General features: G+C 38.4%; 1 pseudogene; it reads left to right on the forward strand.

The window, feature by feature from the left end:
- Positions 1–5,001: 5,001 nt before the first annotated feature.
- Positions 5,002–10,431, forward strand: LOC101396960 (olfactory receptor 7A10-like; annotated as a pseudogene).
- The last annotated feature ends 8,549 nt before the right edge of the window (positions 10,432–18,980 follow it).

The following is an 18,980-nucleotide window of genomic DNA, read 5'->3' on the forward strand; positions in this document are numbered from 1 at the left end:
AGGTCAGCCCTGAGCTAACATCCATGCTAATCCTCCTCTCTTTTTGGTGAGAAAGACCTGCTCTGAGCTAACATCTATTGCTAATCTTCCTCCTTTTTCTCCCCGAAGCCCCAGTAGATAGTTGTATGTCATAGTTGCACATCCTTCTAGTTGCTGTATGTCTGACGTGGCCTCAGCATGGCTGGTGAAGCAGTGCATCAGTGCACGCCCAGGATCCAAACCCGGGCTGCCAATAGCAGAGCGCACACACTTAACCGCTAAGCCATGGGATCGGCGCTGGGTCTTGTTTTTTTTTATCCAATCAGCCACCCTATGCCTTTTAATTGGAGCATTTAGTCCATTGACGTTTAAAGTAGCTATTGATAAGTATGTACTTACTGCCATTTTTTAACTTTTTTTTCTTGGTGTTTCAGTAGTTCTTCTCTGTTCCTATCTTCATCACTTGCGCTCTTCCCTTGTGGTTTGATGGCTTTATTTAGTATTATGTTTGGGTTCCTTTCTCTTAGTTTTTTGTGTATTTAGTATAGGTTTCTGGTTTGTGATTACCATGACGTTCATATATAATAACCTATGTATATAGCAGTCTATATTAAGTTGATGGTCTCTTTAGTTTGACATCTATCTGAAAACACTACTCTTTAACTCCCCTCCTCCCACAGTTTATGTTTTGGATATCATATCTACTCTCTTTTTTGTGCATTTGTATCTGTTACCCTCTTATCATGGAAATGGATAATTTTTCCTATTTGTGGTCTTCTCTTTCCCCCTTAGATAAGTCCCTTTAGCATTTATTGTAGAACTGGTTTCTTGGTGACAAATTCCTTTAATTTTTGCTTCTCTGAGAAACGTTTTATCTCTCCTTCCATTTTGAAGGATAACCTTGCCAGGTAGAGTATTCTTGGCTGTAGGTTTTTTCCTTTTAGCACTTTAAATATATCACGCCACTCTCTTCTAGCCTGTAAGTTTCCTGCTGAGAAGTCAGCTGATAATCTTATGGAATTTCCTTTGTATGTAACTTGTCTGTCTTACAGCTTTTAGGATTCTCTCTTTATCTTTAATTCTGGACATTTTAATTATGATGTGTCTTGGTGTGGGCCTCTTTGGGTTTATCTTGTTTGGTCCTCTCTGTGCTTCCTGCACCTAGATGTCTGTTTCCTTCCTTAGATTAGGGAAGTTTTCAGCTATTATTTCTTTGGATAGATTCTCTGCCCCTTTGTCTCTCTCTTCTCCTTCTGGGACACCTATAACAGGGATGTTAGTGCACTTGATATTGTCCCAGAGGTCCCTTAGACTGTCCTCAACTCTTTTTAATTCTTTTTTCTTTTATCTGTTCAGCTTGGGTGATTTCTTCTAGTTTTCATCCAGCTCACTACTCCATTTTTCTGTATCCTCTACTGTGCTTTTGAGTCCCTCTAGTGAATTTCTCATTTCCATTATTGTATTCTTCATTCCAGATTTGTTCTTTTTTATATCTTGCGCTTCTTTGCTGACATTCTCACTGAGATCATCCATTCTTCTCCTAAGATCAGTGAGCATCCTTAACACTCTTTGTTTGAGCTCTCTGTAGGGTAGGTTGCTCATTTCTGTTTCATTTAGTTCCTTTTTGGGGATTTTGTCCTGTTCCTTTACTTGGAATGTATTCCTTTGTCTCCTCATTTTGCCTCTTTCCCTGTGTTTGTGTCTAAGTATTAGATAGGTCAGCTATGTCTCCTGATCTTGGAGAGGTGACCTTATGTAAGTGTTGCCTTATGAGGTCCGGCAGTGTGCTTCCCTCTCATCACCAGTTCCAAATGTTCCAGGAGTGATCCTGGTGTGGGCTACGTGTGTCCTTCTGTTGTGGCAGGGTTGCTCTTCCTGTAGGTGCCCAGGGAGGCTAAGCTCTGCCCCTGGCCAGCAGATTGTAATGCTCAGTTGTGTGTAGTTATTGTGGGCCCTTCAGTCTCTTTATCAGGTGTGGGGAGCCCCAGCAGAATTGGCTGCAAGGTCTAATAGCACATTCCTGTTGCAGTTTTCCTATTAAGTGAGTAGACCATGAGTGTGGCTGGTTGTTAGGCTCAGGGGCTTACAATTGCTATAGACCTCCAGCCTATAAGGCTCTTTTCAGCTCTCTGAGGATTGCAGCTGCATGGGTCTGGCCTCAGGCATGGGAAAGCCCAATTGTTTCAGGCTTTGGAAGGTAGGGCCAACCCCCTATGTGAGTCTTTGAGAAGCACAAGTCTTCTGCCGCTGACAAGCCCCTCCAGCCACAAATCCACACACACAGTCAACACAGTCCTGCCCCACATGTGCATCCCAATCCTCTGAAGTTGACCCAGTCTCTCCAAGGCAGGAGCCCCACACTCTCCACCCACTCCTCCTGTGCACCCCTGCCAGACAGAGGTCGACCTAGTTGCCAGGCTGTGGAGAATCCAGTCACCAATCTATGCAGGCCCAGGAGTTGCCCAAGGGCTTGTTGTTGGGTGGGGTCAGTCCCTGGGGTGGGCTGCCTGCCCTGGCTGAGCTGGATTAAATTGGTGCTCTAGTGGGTGGGGCAGACCCTGGGCTACCAGGCCCCAGGGAGAACTCCAATGGCATCTCCCAGCGTCTGTATCAGCATGCCCACACCAGGCCACAACAATAACCACCACTAATGTCCCAGTCCCTGGAGAGGTGTCACCTCTCACCGAGATGCACTCAGAGCCTATCAGGTGAGTCTCTTTTCACCAAAGGACTGTGCACCTTTCTTTCTGGTGATTTTAGGTTGCTTTCTGAGATGGGTGAATTTGTGCATGGACCCTTTAAGAGCTGGCTTTAATTTCTTTGTGAACCAGCTTTTCTGGGCGTATTCCCCAATGTTGTTAGTAGCAAGTGAAATCAGATATTATGCCACTCGGCTAGGTTGTGCTGGGTCCAAAAAATGCCTATAACAGACACGCTCCCTGACTCAGGTCCCCCACTCCTCCAGGGAAGGCTGCGTACCTTTGGGTTGCTCCTGGGAAGCTGTGAAGAGCTGTGGCTTGTGAAGGTGGCATTTTTTTTCTCTTCAGAAGGGAATTTCTGCCTCTTACACCTCAATTAGGATTGTCCTTTGTTGCAGGGGTTCCTCTTATCCAGTTTTCAGTTCTCTCTTAGGGGTAATTTTGCAAACAGTAGTTGTAAATTGGCTGTGTCCATGGGAGAGGTGAGTTCAGAGTCTGCCTACGCCACCATCTTGACTTCTCTCCCCTTGGCAATAATTTTTGGATATGAAAACAACAGCTACAAAAGGAAAAGTAAACAAATCAGATCACATCATACTGAAAAGTTTCTGCACGGTAAAAGCAACAGTCAACAATATTAAAAGACAGTCTACAGAATGGGAGAAATTATATGGACACCATATATCTGAGAAGTGGTTAATATCAAAAATTGATACGGAACTCTAACAAGTCAGTAGCAAAAAAAACAAAGCAAAACAATAATACAATTAAAAATGGGCAGAGAGCTTAAATAGACAGTTTCCCAAAGAAGACAAGCAAATAGTCAACAGGTACGTGAAAAGTTGTTCAACATCACTACTCATCAGTGAAATGTAAACCAAAAACACAATGAGATATCATTTCACACCTGTTAGTAATCCTGTTATCAAAATGACAATAGATAAATGCTGGCAAGGATGTGGAGAAAAGAGAATGCTGTTAGGAATGTAAATTTGTACAGCCACTACAGAAAACAGTACAGAGGTTCCTGTAAAAATTAAAAGTAGAGCTACCATATGATCCAGCAATCTCACTTCTGAGATTGCTGGATCATATATATCTGAAGTAAATGAAATGGTTATCTCAAAGAGATGCCTGTACTCACTCCATGTTCATTGCAGCATTATTCACAATATCCAAGACATGGAAATAACTTAAGTCTCCACTGACGGATGAATGGACAAAGAAATTTTGGTAGATAGATAGATAGATATAATGTTATATTATTCAGCTATAAAAAGAAGGAAATCATGTAATTTGCAACAAATACATGGACTTTGAAGGCATTATAATAAATAAGTCAGAAAAAGAAAAACTTTACAATCTCTCATCTATGATATCTAAAAAAACAAAACTCATAAAAACACAGAGTAAATACATGGTTGCCTGGGACTGGGGGCATGAGTGAAATGTAGAAATATTTGTCAAAGGATACAAACTTCCAGTTACAGGATGTATAAGTTCTGGGGATCTAATGTACAGCATAGTAACTATAGTTAACAGTACTGTATTATATACTTGAAAATTGCTAAGACAGTATATCTTAAAGGTTCTCACCACAAAAGAAAAAGATAATTATATCAAGTTCTGGATATGTTAACTAATCTTATTGTGGTAATAATTTTGCAGTATATATGTGTATCAAATCATCATGTTGTGCACTTTAAAATTATACATGTTGTATGTCAATTATATCTCAATACACCTGTAAAAAATTTTTTACTTGAAGTCTCAAAGCAATAGTGAGGATATACGGTCTACCTAAGAGAAGGGAGAATTGAATAAATCATAGTAAAAAATAAATTAAATTCTACATTGGGCAAACAGACACACAAGTATTTCAGTTTCTTTGGATAACAAAAATTGACTGATTATATGCTATATACTTGCAACAAGGAAGATGTAAAGATTTGGTGGAATAATTTGATTCACCAAGAAACAGTAGCTTTGCAGGTATTTCCCAGAGTGGAACATGGGAACACAGTAAAAGTTTGAAGAGTCTAAAAATTCTTACTATGGCCATTTGGAGTAAAAGAGCTTGAAGAGTCTAAAAATTCTTACTATGGCCACTTGGAGCCAGCATGAGGGGATCAGAGGTTATGTCCCTGAGTACAACACAGCATAGAATGGTAGCCTCTCAAGCACTCTTCTCTATGAGTAGGGCCACGAAAGGAGATCCCCCTTCAAGATCCCAACTTTCTGTCTCCCAGGAGCAGGACAATGCTGGACCCACTTCCTATCCCTAGAAATTCTCTGGTGTCACAATGAACTTATTTAATGCAGAATGGGACATAGTCACCATAGCTGCTACAGATTGAATATCTGCTCTGTGCCAGGTAAGTTTCCATTAGCTTTAAATTATTACTAACTTTGCACACCAACTCCATAATATAGGTAAAATTTCCCTAAGGCCTAGCAGGTTCATTTTCTGTCATGAAAGAAATACTCAAGAAGCACATGTAAACTTGGATATGCAGAAGCTGAGCTACTGAGTCCATCATTTGACCACCTAAGGTCAAACCTGAGGTGGATGGGGAGGTTCCTGGTGGAGAAGCCCTTACAATACCTACATCTCACTCTGACACTGGACCACATCCTTGATACTCAAAGAGTTGTCCACAGACCAGGACCTGCAGCAACAACATTAACTAGGAGCTAGTTGCAAATGCAGACTCCTTGGCCCATCTTAGATCTGCTGAATTGGAATCTCATCTGATGACAATCCCCAACTGATTCCTATACACACTGATGTTGGTGCTCTGGTCTAGAATAGTGTTTCTCACCTCCCCACTGCTGACATTTGTGCTTGATAATTCTACGTTATGTGGGCCATCCTGTGCATAGTAGGATATTTAGCAGTATCCTTGGCCTCAATCTTCTAGGTGGCAGTAGCACATCCCCCATTGTGACAACCAAAAATTCTCCAGACATTACCAGGTGTTCCCTGGAGGCAAAATTACCCCAGTTGAAACCTACTGGCCTAGACCATAAGAAATGGAAAAATCTTGATGGAGTTATAATCAAAGCTCATCCCTTACTCAGTTCATACCTTTTGGGCAGATAGATTCACCCCTTCTCAGCCTCTTTTCTGCCAATGTAGAATGAGGTACACAATAATATAGACCTCAGAGAATGGATTTGGTAAAAACGAAATAAGATGAGACAATCCATGTAAGATTCTAAGCTCAGTGAGTGGTACATAAAAAGATCTAAATATATCGTATAATTAAGTTTTTTTAAGTGAAACACTAAATGACAGCTCTTAATTTGTGTTACAAGCAATAATTGATTTGTATTGCTATAAACATCCCTCTTAGAACCGTTTTTGCTGTATCCCATAAATTCTGGCATGTCGTATTTTCATTTTCATTTTTCTCCAGGTATTTTTTTATTTCTCCTTCAATTTCTTCATTGACCCAGTCGTTGTTTGCCAAAAGCATCATAAATTAGCCAAGGATTATAGTACCCATGTAAAGGCACACACATCTCTGCCTTGTTGAAGAGGGGAATAGCAATTTTCTAGAGATCTCAGGAGATGTTCCCACCACAAAAGAATATTTTGGATGTCCATGAGATCTACTCAAGGAAAGTTTCTCAGTCTTATATTTGAATAAAACATTAACTCAAGATTGTGATAAGGTCCAATGAAGTTAGACCTCTGGAAGGCAAGTGGGTTCATGGAGAAGGAGTAATAAAAACTGGCTTCACCTGTCTTCTAATCTGATCTCCTGGGAACACAGAAACAGCAGGGAAAAATTTCCTTCTGTCCAGACCAGTGTCCCACAGGATGATGATGTTCTCAGAAGTAGGAGTAACAATGGAAACAGTGCCTAATGAGCAGACATAGGGAGCTGTAATATCTCCTCTGCTATGGTCCCTCAGTGTGGGCAACCTTGGGCTAGAAATGACATGGTTGTTGCTATTGGAGTCCTAAATCTGACACGGGGACCAATACTTCATTCCTTCTTGATGTTCTGTCAGGAAACAGAGCTTCAGTCTCCATCATCAACCATACAGGGAGGAATTTGGACTTCCACATGGAAACCTTTCTCTCAGAGACTCCATCCAGGTGTGTCTGACAGCCCAGTAGGAACTTCAGGAAAGGTTCAGGGAGAATGGAAATGAGAACTTTTACCTGAAGTCACCTGAAAGCCTAACCAGCCTAGTCCAAGGCTGAGAGACTGTTATCTTTGTTTTCTAGGCTGACTAATAAATTTAAAATTAATATATTTAATATATTAAAAGGACAAGTGTTTGTTGGACTCAGCAATACAAGGGTAATAGTTGACATTTAACTGATGGGAATGAAGTTCCAGTTGGATGAGAAAGAAGAAGGAATGGGAATCATATTGTGGTTCCAGTAAAGTTAGAACATACCCCTGATCATTTGGATCATATATTATAACGGAGAAAGCAGAACAATGAAATAAATGCTTGCATGACATAAAGACTTCTGAGATAAATCATAAAAAGAAAAGATAGATTGTCATGGAATATGCAGGATTTTATAGAGTATAGTCTGGGGAGGACATAGCACGTTGGATGAGGAACAGAACCAGGACAAGAATGTGCCCATCGGATTTGTCAAAAAAGAGATCAAATCCCAAACCCAAAGCAAAACAATGGAAAGAATGCCATCAAGAAAAATGAGAGAAGGGCCAGCCTCATCCACTATTGCACCACATAGAAACAAGTGTGGTCACATACACATGGAATAGGTACAGGAATAACAACTAGATCAGGGACCTGAGAAGGATACTGTGCTGAAGCAAGTGGAGCAATAAGGTTCAGTCAGTGTGTGGGCCCTTGAGTCTGAGGGAACTTCAGCACTCACACTGGCTGCCTGTTCTTTCAGCAACCTGGCTCTTCTGATTGGCTCTTCATTCATATTGCTTTTTGCTCTTTAGCAGGAACTGACCTTCTTTTAAAACTATTTTTTCCTTTACTGTGATGGATTCCAATTTTTTTGACTATGGGGCATGTTTACTGTCCCACAGTAGAAACATGCCTTTTACATTGTGATTAAGCATGTGTGCACATGCAAACACACAAATACATGTGTATGTACACACACACACACACATAACACACACGCATGATGGAACAAAGAGAATAACCATCAATAATAATCATTCATATACTAGCAGGAAAGATCTATGCTAAACTTCTTACATATATTGACTATAAATCTGTCAATCACCTTAGGAGGATGGATACTGCTACCCACACTATTTGTGTGAGAATATTAGCATTTAGAATGGACTGACCATCTTTCCAAATTCAAACCGTTAATATGTGGTAGATCCAAGATTCAGAATTCGGTTACTGATTCCAAAACTTTGCATTCAGTATTATTTAGAAAAGTATTTTACCATTTCACCTTTAAAAATTCCCACTACTTTTGTACCTTGTGTATTTTCTTTTGTAAATTGTGGATTTATGTCCTTTGCTTATATTTCTAGCGAATGTGCCTTCATTAACGTGTCTTGAAATTGTAAGTATATCACCGCTTTCTTTTTGTATAAATTGGTTTTTACTGCTTTATTAGTTACTCTGGGAATCAAGGGGATATAGCTTGGGTTGGAATGCTGCCAGAACCAGGAAAGCTTTCTCCTCATCACAATCTCTCAGGGACACCTGAGCTTATTAGATCTTTTTTCCCCCTCATGTCCATTTATTTCCTCTACCTCTATTTTTTGAACTGAGTTCTTTACACTTCTTCAAATACAGGACAGGGGCCGGCCCCATGGTTTAGCGGTTAAGTGCGCGCACTCCGCTGCTGGCGGCCCGGGTTCGGATCCCGGGCGCGCACCAAGGCACTGCTTCTCCAGCCATGCTGAGGCCACGTCCCACATACAGCAACTAGAAGGACGTGCAGCTATGACATACAACTATCTACTGGGGTTTTGGGGGGAAAGAAAATAAATAAATAAAATTATAAAAAAAAATACAGGACGGAAAGTGATCATATTAACATGGAGCACCAAGATTATATGGGAAGCTTATCAACTGGAATTTGGATCCTATTTCTTTATTCTTTAGGGTAAAGATAATTTGATGTTGACAGCTTGATTTTTATCTTTTCTTTCCTAATTATTGTGGCTGGAGGTGAGAAGAGTGTGGAAGCAACATGGCCCCAGGAGGCCAAAGTGTGCCGTGAATGTGTGTGTGTGTGTGTGTGTATGTGTGTGTGTGTGTGTGTGTGTTTTGTGGGGAATGAGCAGGGGTACCTGAGCTCATATATTCTAACATGTGACCCTTAAAAGACAGACACCAGAATGTTAACCAACACATGGAAATAAGGAGGGGATCCATTTCTATACACAGGATTCCTTGAAATCAAAATTAATAAAGTGCAAGGAACATGTGAATTAGGGACTCCCTGTGTCTTGAAGTTTCAGCTATAGCATGGAACTTATCATTTTTATAAATATTCTCTGAAACCATCCCCCACCATACTCTGTCATGTTCATTCCCCTCACCAAACTGGCTACATTTTGAGCCTTGAATATCTGAAACAAGCGCCTTACTCAGGGCCTTGGCACTGGTCCTTTCCCCTGCAGGGCACACACTTCCTGCTCAGTCTTCCTTGAGGTCGCTTTTCAAGTGTAACCTTATTTTTAGGTCTTCCTGAATGCCCAGTAAAAATAAGATCCCATCCAGTCTCTTTCATACCTGTTTTTTTTCCACATAACATTGTAATTGCAGCATTTCAACTCTGTTACTAAGACCCGTTTCTGTAAAACTTAATTGTGCTATTATTTTTTTTCTAGTCCTCACCACCATCACATGGGGATTTGGGCAATGATACCCAAATTTCAGAATTTCTTCTTCTGTGATTATCAAAGTAACCAGAATTGCAGCCTCACATATTTGGGCTTTTTCTCTCCGTGTACCTGATCACTGTGTTTGGAAATCTGCTCATCATCCTGGCCACCATCTCAGACTCCCACTTCCACACACCCATGTACTTACTCCTCTCCAGCCTGTCCTTTGTAGACATCTGTTTCATCTCCACCACAATCCAAAAGATATTGATGAATATACTGACACAAAGCAAAGTTATAACCTATGCAGGTTGCAACACCCAGATGTATTTTTCCATACTATTTGCAGAGTGAGACAACTCTCTCCTGGTTATGATGGCCTATGATCACTTTGTGGCCATCCGTCACCCGCTACACTACATGGTCATCATGAGCCCCCAGCTCTGTGGACTGCTGGTTCTGGTATCATGGATCAAGAGTGTCCTGAACTCCTTCTTACAAAGCTTCATGGTATTGTCAATCTGTACAAATGTGGAAATCCCCCGCTTTATTTGTGAACTCAACCAGATTGTCCAACTAGCCTTTTCTGACACCTTTCTTAATGGCACAGTGATGTATTTTGAAGCTGGGCTGTTAGCTAGTGGTTCCCTTGCTGGTATCCTTTACTTACACTCTGAGATAGTTTCCTCCATATGTAGAATCTTGTCACCTCAGGGGAAGTATAAAATATTTTCCACCTGTGCATCTCACCTCTCAGTTGTCTCCTTATTTTATTATACAGTCCTAGGAGTGTACCTCAGCTCTGCTGCTACATACAGCTCACACTCAAGTGCAACAGCCTCAGTGATGTACACTGTGGTAACACCATATTGAACCCCTTTATCTACAGTCTGAGAAATAAAGACATAAAAGGGTCTCTGAAAACATTTTTGAGATGGCAGCTATAAAAAGCCAATTGTCCTGAGGCTGAATAAGTGCCCTTGATTGCATGGCTCAAAGCCTCGGAACGAGAAATTGTGATTCTTTGATCATTTTGAAATAGAACTTGCTTCTTCTATTTATTTCCTGGGATTCCATTTCTTTGAATTCAACTTCTCTATACAATTTTGGTGACTCACTTTATTAAGCTTTCTATTCTGTCTGACATATAGACCATTATTCCTGTTTTCTGTTTTCATACACTCCTAAAGTATTTCCCAAATTTGGATCAAAAATATTTGGCAATTTCTATATCTTTCATGGGACAACTTGGATTTCTTAAAAATGATTTCTTCTTAAATGACGTATCATGCCATGTAATTCTTTCCTAGTTTTCCTGAAAGAGTAATCATGAGTTGTATTACTTATATGGATAAAGCTACATTTGGCTTCTACTGCTATTTATATAATTTCATTTTATAAAAAAATATGAAACTCAAGCAAATCTATCTTCAAAGGCATTGAGGTAGAACAAGGATTTGTGAAAACGGGACATTGATTAAGATGGATTTATGGAGAAGGTGATGCAAATAAATTATAGGTAGAAGGACAAAGTTAATCTGTTCTACAATTTTGATGAATTCTACTGAATTTTCAGCACTCAATTTAATAAGAAATCAAATTGATAATGAAGTAAATAGACTACTTCATCCTACTACTTACATTTTACTAATTCCAGATTTGTTGGAAGTATAAGAAAGTTTACTAACAGAAAGAAAATTAAGACTTCAGAACTTAAATTCTAATAAAAGATTAATCTTCAAAAATACTGATAATTTTGGGAAAAAATTTTATAAGGAAGGCATGATAGCCAGTGATTATCTAGCTACAAACATTTGTTGTCAGAGATTGTGAGGTTTTGACTGTAAAAATTCCAGGATTAATAAAAAATTGTCATTGATGAGAAAAAAAATATGAAACCACAATTTTTACTTTGGATCCATTATTCTTTTTATTTATTTATTTATTTATTTATTTATTTATTTATTTATTTATTTATTTATTTATTTATTTTTGGTGAGGAAGATTAGCCCTGAGCTAACATCTGTTGCCAATCCTCCTCTTTTTGCTGAGGAAGATTGGCCCTGGGCTAACATCCGTGCCCATATTCCTCTACTTTTTTTAATATATGGGACACCTGCCACAGCATGGCTTGATAAGTGGTGCATAGGACTACACCAGGGGTTCCACACCTGTGAAACCCAGGTGGCCAAAACGGAGCATGTGAACTTAACTACTATGCCACTAGGCTGGCCCCCCATTATTCTTTTTTACATCACTACTTTAACTACTGTTAAGGATTTTATCATTGTTTCATTTGGTCTCAACAAAATGACATCTGTTCAAAAGCACAATCTGTATCAACAGATTGATAGTGATACTATAGACTAGGAATGCCTGAGGCACTCACCTAAGCCCATACTACTTGTTACTCCAACCATAGCCAATGTTGTGTCTGCATCAACCCTTGTGGTTCTTTATTTTTTATTATAGTATAGTTGATATAACATTATATTAGTTTCAGGTGAACAAAGTAATGATTCAATATTTGTATATATTGCAAAATGATAACCACAAGCCCAGTTAACATCCATCACCATACATAGTTCCAAAATTTTTTTTCTTGTGATGAGAATTTTCAAGATTCCCCTCTCCTAACTACTTTCAAATATGCAATACAGTTTTATTAACTATACTCACCATGCTGTCCATTACATCCCAATGACTTGTTCATTTTATAACTGGAAATTTGTCCCTTTGGACTCCATACACCCATTTTGCCCACTCCTCACCTCAGGCAATCACCAATATATTCTCTATATCCATGAACTTAGTTTTTGGTTTTTTTTTTCAGATTCCATATTATAAGTGAGATCATACAATATTTATCTTTTTCTCTCTAACTTATTTTACTTAGCACAATACCGTCAAGGTCCATCTATACTGTTGCAAATAGCAAGATTCCATTTTTTAATGGATGAATTACATTCAATTGTCTGTGAATATATATACCACATTTTCTTTATCCATTCATCCATTGATGGATATTTACTTTGTTTCCATGGCTTGGCTATTGTAAATAATGCTGCAATGAACATAGGGATGCATATATCTTTTCAAATTAAGATTTTTTCCTTTAAATAAATACCAAGAAGTGGAATTGGTGGATCATATGGTAGTTCTATTTTTAATTTTTTGGGTAACCTCTATTCTGTCTTTCATAGTGGCTAGACCAATTTACATTCCCACCAAGAGTGCACAAGTGTTCCTTTTCCTCAACATCCTTACCAACACCTGTTATTTCATGTTTTTTTGATTATAGTCATTCTAAAAGGTGTGAGTTGATATCTCACTGTGGTTTTGACGTGCATTTCCCTGATGATTAGTGATGTACAGCATTTTTTCATGTACCTGTTGGCCATCTGTATGTCTGTAAAAATGTCTACTCAGATCCTCTATTTTTTAATTGGATTCTTTGTGTTTTTGCTATTGAGTTGTATGAGTCCTTTATATATTTTGGATATTAACTCCTTACCAGACATACGATTTGCAAATGTTTTCTCCCATTCAATAGGTTGCCTTTTCATTCTGTTGTCAGTTTCCCTTGCTGTGCAAATGTAGACCCTGTTTATTTTATTTTATTTTATTTTATTTTTTTGCTTTCATTGTCTTTGCTTTTGGTGTCAAATCCAAAAACCATCACCCAGACCAATGTCAAGGAGCTTACTGCCTATGTTTTCTTCTAGTTTTAGGGTTTCAGGTCTTATGTTCAAGTCTTTAATCCATTTAGACTTAGTGTTTATGTATGGTGCAAGATAGAGGTCTACTTTCATTCTTTTGCATGTGGCTGTGCAGTTTTCCCAACACAATTTATTGAAGAGACTGCCCTCACCCCATTGTATATTCTTGTCTCCCTTTTCATAAATTAATTAACCATATATGTGTGGGTTGTTTGTGGGCTCTCTATTCTGTTCTATTGATCTATGTATCTTTTTATGCAAATACCATACTCTTTTGATTACTATAGTGTTGTAATATAGTTTGAAATCAGGGAGTGTGATGCCTCCAGCTTTATTCTTCTTTCTCAAGATTGCTATGACTATTTGCGGTCTTTTGTTGTTCTATACAAATTTTAGGATTGTTTGCTCTTTTTCTGTGAAAAACGCTATTGTAATTTTGATAGAGATTGCAATGAATCTGTATATTGCTTTTGTGTAGTATGGACATTTTAACAATATCAGTTCTTCCAAACCATGAACTTGAAATATCCTTCCATTTATTTGTCATCTTCAGTTTTTTTCATCAATGCCTTATAGTTTTCAGAGTACAATTCTTTCACCTCCTTAACTAAATTTATTCCTAGGTATTTTATTCTTTTTGTTGCAAATGTAAATGGGATTGTATTCTTGATTTCTCTTTCTGCTAGTTCTTTATTAGTGTATAGAAATGCAACTGATTTTTGTATGTTGATTTTTGTACCCTGCAACTTTAGTGTATTTATTTCTAATAGGTTTTTGGTGGATTCTTTGAGGTTTTCTGTATATAGACTCATGTCATCCACAAATAGTGACAGTTTTACTTCATTTCCAATTTGGATGCCTTTTATTACTTTTTCTTGCCTAATTGCTCTGGCTAAAACTTCCAGTACTATGTTGAATTAAAGAGGCAAGATTGGGTATCCTTGTCTTGTTCCTCTTCTCATAGGAATAGCTTTAAGTATTTTACCTTTGAGTATTAATGTGGTATATCACATTGATTAATTTGTAAATACTGAACCATCCCTGTATCCCTGGAATAAGTTCCACTTAATCGTGGTGCATGGTCCTTTTAATGCATTGTTTTATATGATTTGCTAATATTTTCTTGAGGATTTTTGCATTTATGTTCCTCAGCAATATTGGCCTGTAATTTTCTTTTTTTGTGTTGTCCTTGTGTGATTTTGGTATCAGGGTGATGTTGGCCTCATGAAATGACTTAGGAAGCATTCTCTTCTTTTCAGTTTTTTGAAAGGGTTTGAGAAAGATATGTATTACATCTTCGTTGAATGTTTTGTATAATTCACCAGAGAAGCTATCTGGTACTGGACTTTTGTTTTTTAAAAGGTTTTTGATAGTTGTTTCAATATCCTTACTAGTGATTGGTCTATTCAGATTCTCTATTTCTCCTTGACTCAGTTTTGGAACATTGTATAATTTTAAGAATTTATCCATTTTTTCTAAGTTATCCAATTTGTTGGCATATATTTTTCATGGTATTTTCTTATAATAATTCATATTTCTGTGGTATCTGCTATAATTTCTCCTCTTTCATTACTAATTTTATTTATTTGAGCCTTCTCTCTTTTTTCTTAGTAAATTTAGCTGATGGTTTGTCAATTTTGTTTATCTTTTCAAAGAACCAGCTCTTAGTTTCACTGATCCTCTCTATTGTCTTTTTAGTCTCTATTGCATTTATTTCTGCTCTGATTTTTATTATTCCCTTCCTTCTGCTGACTTTGAGCGTTGTTTGTTCTTCTTTTTCTAGTTCTTGAAGCATAGTGTTCTGTTTAAGATTTTTTTTGGTTTTGTGAGGTAGGCCTGTATTGCTATACGTCTCTCTTAATACCTCTTTTGCTGCATCTCATAAGTTTTGGTATGTAGTGTTTTCATTTTCATTTGTCTCCAGGTATTTTTTCATTTCTCTTTTGATGTCTTCATTGATCCAATAGTTGTTCAGTAGCATATTGTTTAGACTCCACATATTTGTGACTTTTCTAACTTTCTTCTTATAGTTGATTTCCAGTTTCATACCATTGTAGTCAAAAAAAAAGCTGCTTGATATGGCTTCAATCCTCTTAAATTTATTGAGACTTGTTTTTTTCCCCAACATATGATCTGTCTTTGAGAATGTTCCATGTGCTGTTGAAAAGAACGTGTATTCTGCTGCCTTTGGATGGAATATTCTGTATATATCTATTAAGTTCATCTGGTCTAATGTTTCATTTAAGGCCAATGTTTTCTTGTTGACTCTCTGTCTGGATGATCTATCTATTGATGTAATTGGGGTGTTAAAGTCTCCTACTATTGGATAAATTGGCTGCTGCCAATTTATCCCTTTAGGTGTCTTAATACTTGCTTTACATATTTTGGTGCTCCTATGTTAGGTACATATATATTACTAAATGTTATGTGCTCTTGGTGGAATGTCCCCTTTATCATAATATAATGTCCATCTTTGTCTCTTGCTATCTTTTTTGTCTTAAAGTCTATTTTGACTGATATAAGTATAGCTACACCAGCTTTCTTTTGAGAGTATCAACTTCCGTCCCTTCACTTTGAGCTATGTTTGTATTTAGAGCTGAGATGGGTCTCCTGAAGGCAGCATATTGTTTGATCTTGTCTTTAAATCCATCCAGCCACTCTGTGTCTTTTGATTGGTGAATTCAATTCATTTAGATATAGCATGATTATTGATATAAGAGGACTTAATGTTGCCATTTTATCTGTTGTTTTCTGGCTGCACTATATTTCCATTGTTTCTTGTTCCTTGTGTTTCTGTCTGCCATTTCAATTTGGTGGTTTTCTCTGATTTATTTCTCGGTTTCCTCTTTTTTTATGTTTTGTGTCTGTTATGAATTTTTTTGTGTTTTTCATGACATTCGTGTAAAAGTTCTCATAGATAAGATAGTCCTTTTTCTGCTGACAGCATCTTATCTTCATTTGCCTATGCAGGTTCCATCCTTTTCCTCTTCCTTTTCAATGCAATTATTGTCACAAATTGTTCCTTTTTATATTGTGAGTTCATTACCAAATTGAAGTAGTTGTATTTATTTTTAATTCCTCTTTTCCCTTTAACTTTTATGTTATAATTAACTAACCTTTTCTGATGTAGAGTTGCAATTTTCTGATTTTGTCTACGTATTTATCATGTGGCTCAAAATTTTGTATACCTTTGCCTTTTTTTTCAAGTAGCAGAGCTCTTTTCAAGATTTCTTTTAAGGCATGTCTAGTGGTGAAGAACTCCCTCAGCTTTTGTTTGTCTAGGGAAGCCTTAATTTCTCTTTCATATCTAAAGGATAACTTTTCAGGTAGAGTATTCTTGTATGACAGTCTTTACCTTTCAAAATTTTGAATATATCATTGCACTCTCTCCTGACCTGTAGATTTTCTGCTGAGAAATCTGCTTATAGCCTAATGGGGGTTCCCTTGTAGGTTATTTGGTTTTTTTCCCTTGGTTGCCTTTAATATTCATTCTTCATCATTGATTTTTGATAGTTTTAATTTAATATGTCTTGGAGAAGGTCTTTTTGCATTGAGATAATTGGATATTCTATTAGTTTTCTGGATTTGTATATCCAGTTCCTTCGCCAGGTTTGGAAAGTTCTCAGCTATTGTTTCATTAAATATGCTCTCTGTTTCCTTTTCTCTCTCTTCTCCTTCTGGGATACTCAGCACCTTTATGTTGCCATTTCTAGTAGAGTCAGATATTTCTCAAAGAATTTCTACATTTTTTTTTAAATCTTTGTTCTTTCTCCTCTTCCACCTGCATCATTTCTAGGTTTATATCTTCAAGCTCACTAATTTTCTCTTCCATATGGTCTGCTCTATATCCAATGCTTTATAATGCAATCTTCCTCTCATTTATTGAGTTCTTCACCTCTAGAATTTCCGTTTGTTTCTTCTTTAGAGTTTCAATCTCTTTGGTAAATTATTTCTTTTGTTCATTAATTTTATTCCTGAGCTTGTTGAACTGCTTTTCTGAGTTTTCTTGTAGCTTGTTGTGTCTTTATGACAGCTTTTTGAATTATTTATCAGTTAGATCACATTCTTCCATGACTTTATGCTTGGTTTCTGGAGAATTGTTATTTTATATTTGTAATGCTGTGTTACTGTGGCTTTTTGTAGTGCCTGATGAGTTATTCCTCTGCCAGTGCATTTGTCCTAAGAAACACTTTTCTTATTTAGGTAAGGCTTTGTTTTGATCCTAACTATTCAATGAATTGGAGATCACAAGTCTTTCTTTTGTTTTTCAGTAGGTGGCACTATAGCACCAGTCTTTGGTTTCTCTTACCTGAGCTGCTTCTGGCCATATTTGAGAATAAACACTTTCCACCCTCCAAGACCTCTACTAAGGGTGTTGGTGGCACTCTCCTTATCACAGCCTGTGCCTCTTGGGAGGCTTGCTGTTGCTGGTGTTGCTTTAGTCACTGGCTTCACAACTAGAGGTGCAGTGATAAATGACACCTCCACCACATCCAGGATCACCTGGGTCAGAAGCACCACTGTCATGGCAGGGAAAAGGGGATGGTGAGCAGGGAGCCAGTTTCATGGGACTCCACCACCACTGTTGCCCATTTCCTTCTGGCTGCAGGCACCACTGCAGTTGGGAGGCTAGGGCTGTGTGCATGTCTCCATTTCTGCTACCAGGCCCTAAGATGCATCAAGGGGACTGGGACTGCAGAGCTCCACATTTTCTTTCAATCTGCAGGCACTGCTGCAACCAGGACACAGAGTCACTCATGTGACTCCAATGCTGCCCACAGTGTTCTCTGGGACTGGGGGTGACTGGCTCAGCCACTGCAGCTGAGATGCAGGATCCCAGGCACCAGCTCTGCTGTTCCCGTGTTTAGCCTCCTCTATGTGCTCTAATCCACCCACCTTCATATGTACTGATATGTGGATCTCTCCAGCATCCTGGCATGTTTGTTAAATGTACTATTTGTTGGGTTATGGCTGTTTTAATCATAGTAGATTGAAGGGGGAAAGACAGAGGGATCCCCTCATGCTACCAACATGATGAAGTCTCCCTAGAGCATGTTTTTGATAAGCAATTTTTGCCTTACTATTCTGTGCCAGGGATACTGTTGATGCTTAGTTGATAAAACAATAGGATCCTAATGAGAATAATAAAATCTCATGACCAGCTACAAAACAAACTATTATGTTAAATCCTACATTACCAGGAAGAGCAATTAAGGTAGTGATATGCAAAGCAATGACAGACATAAAAGTGAAAAAACTGTGTTCTAAGAATTTCTTCTACAATAAAATTATATAGGAGGTCAGCATCATGGCAGAGTGAGCTTTCCCATAAACTCTACCCCAGATAAGTTATAACAAAAAGGACATTCACACTCCAATGAAGGACACTCACACAACACAAGGGAACATCTGAGAGACACAAGCAGCCGCACATCTGAGAGTGGACGTGCTGGAGCCCCCAGAGGAAATGGGCAGAGGTAAGGAGAAATCCTGCCCCTCCCCATCTTCAGGTCCGTGTGGCTCCCAGAGAGGGGGGAGGGGTGGCCCTCTGTGGGGAAAACTATCTCTTTCCAAGCTTTCTCACAGCCTGTGGGAAAATCCCATATAGAGGATTCTGAACTCTTGGAAGGGTGCTGTCAACATCTGAGCACCCCAGGAGAACAGGTAGTGAGGGAAGAGTGAGAAGCCACCTGGGATTGAGCAAGCAAAAGAGAGAGCCCCTCCCCACTGCACACCTGGCACTCCAGCTCAGCTGGTTGGTCAGAGCTCTTGGCTCA

Source organism: Ceratotherium simum, chromosome 18, assembly GCF_057802395.1.
Source record: "Ceratotherium simum simum isolate JZ-2026a chromosome 18, ASM5780239v1, whole genome shotgun sequence".
NCBI lineage: Eukaryota > Metazoa > Chordata > Mammalia > Perissodactyla > Rhinocerotidae > Ceratotherium > Ceratotherium simum.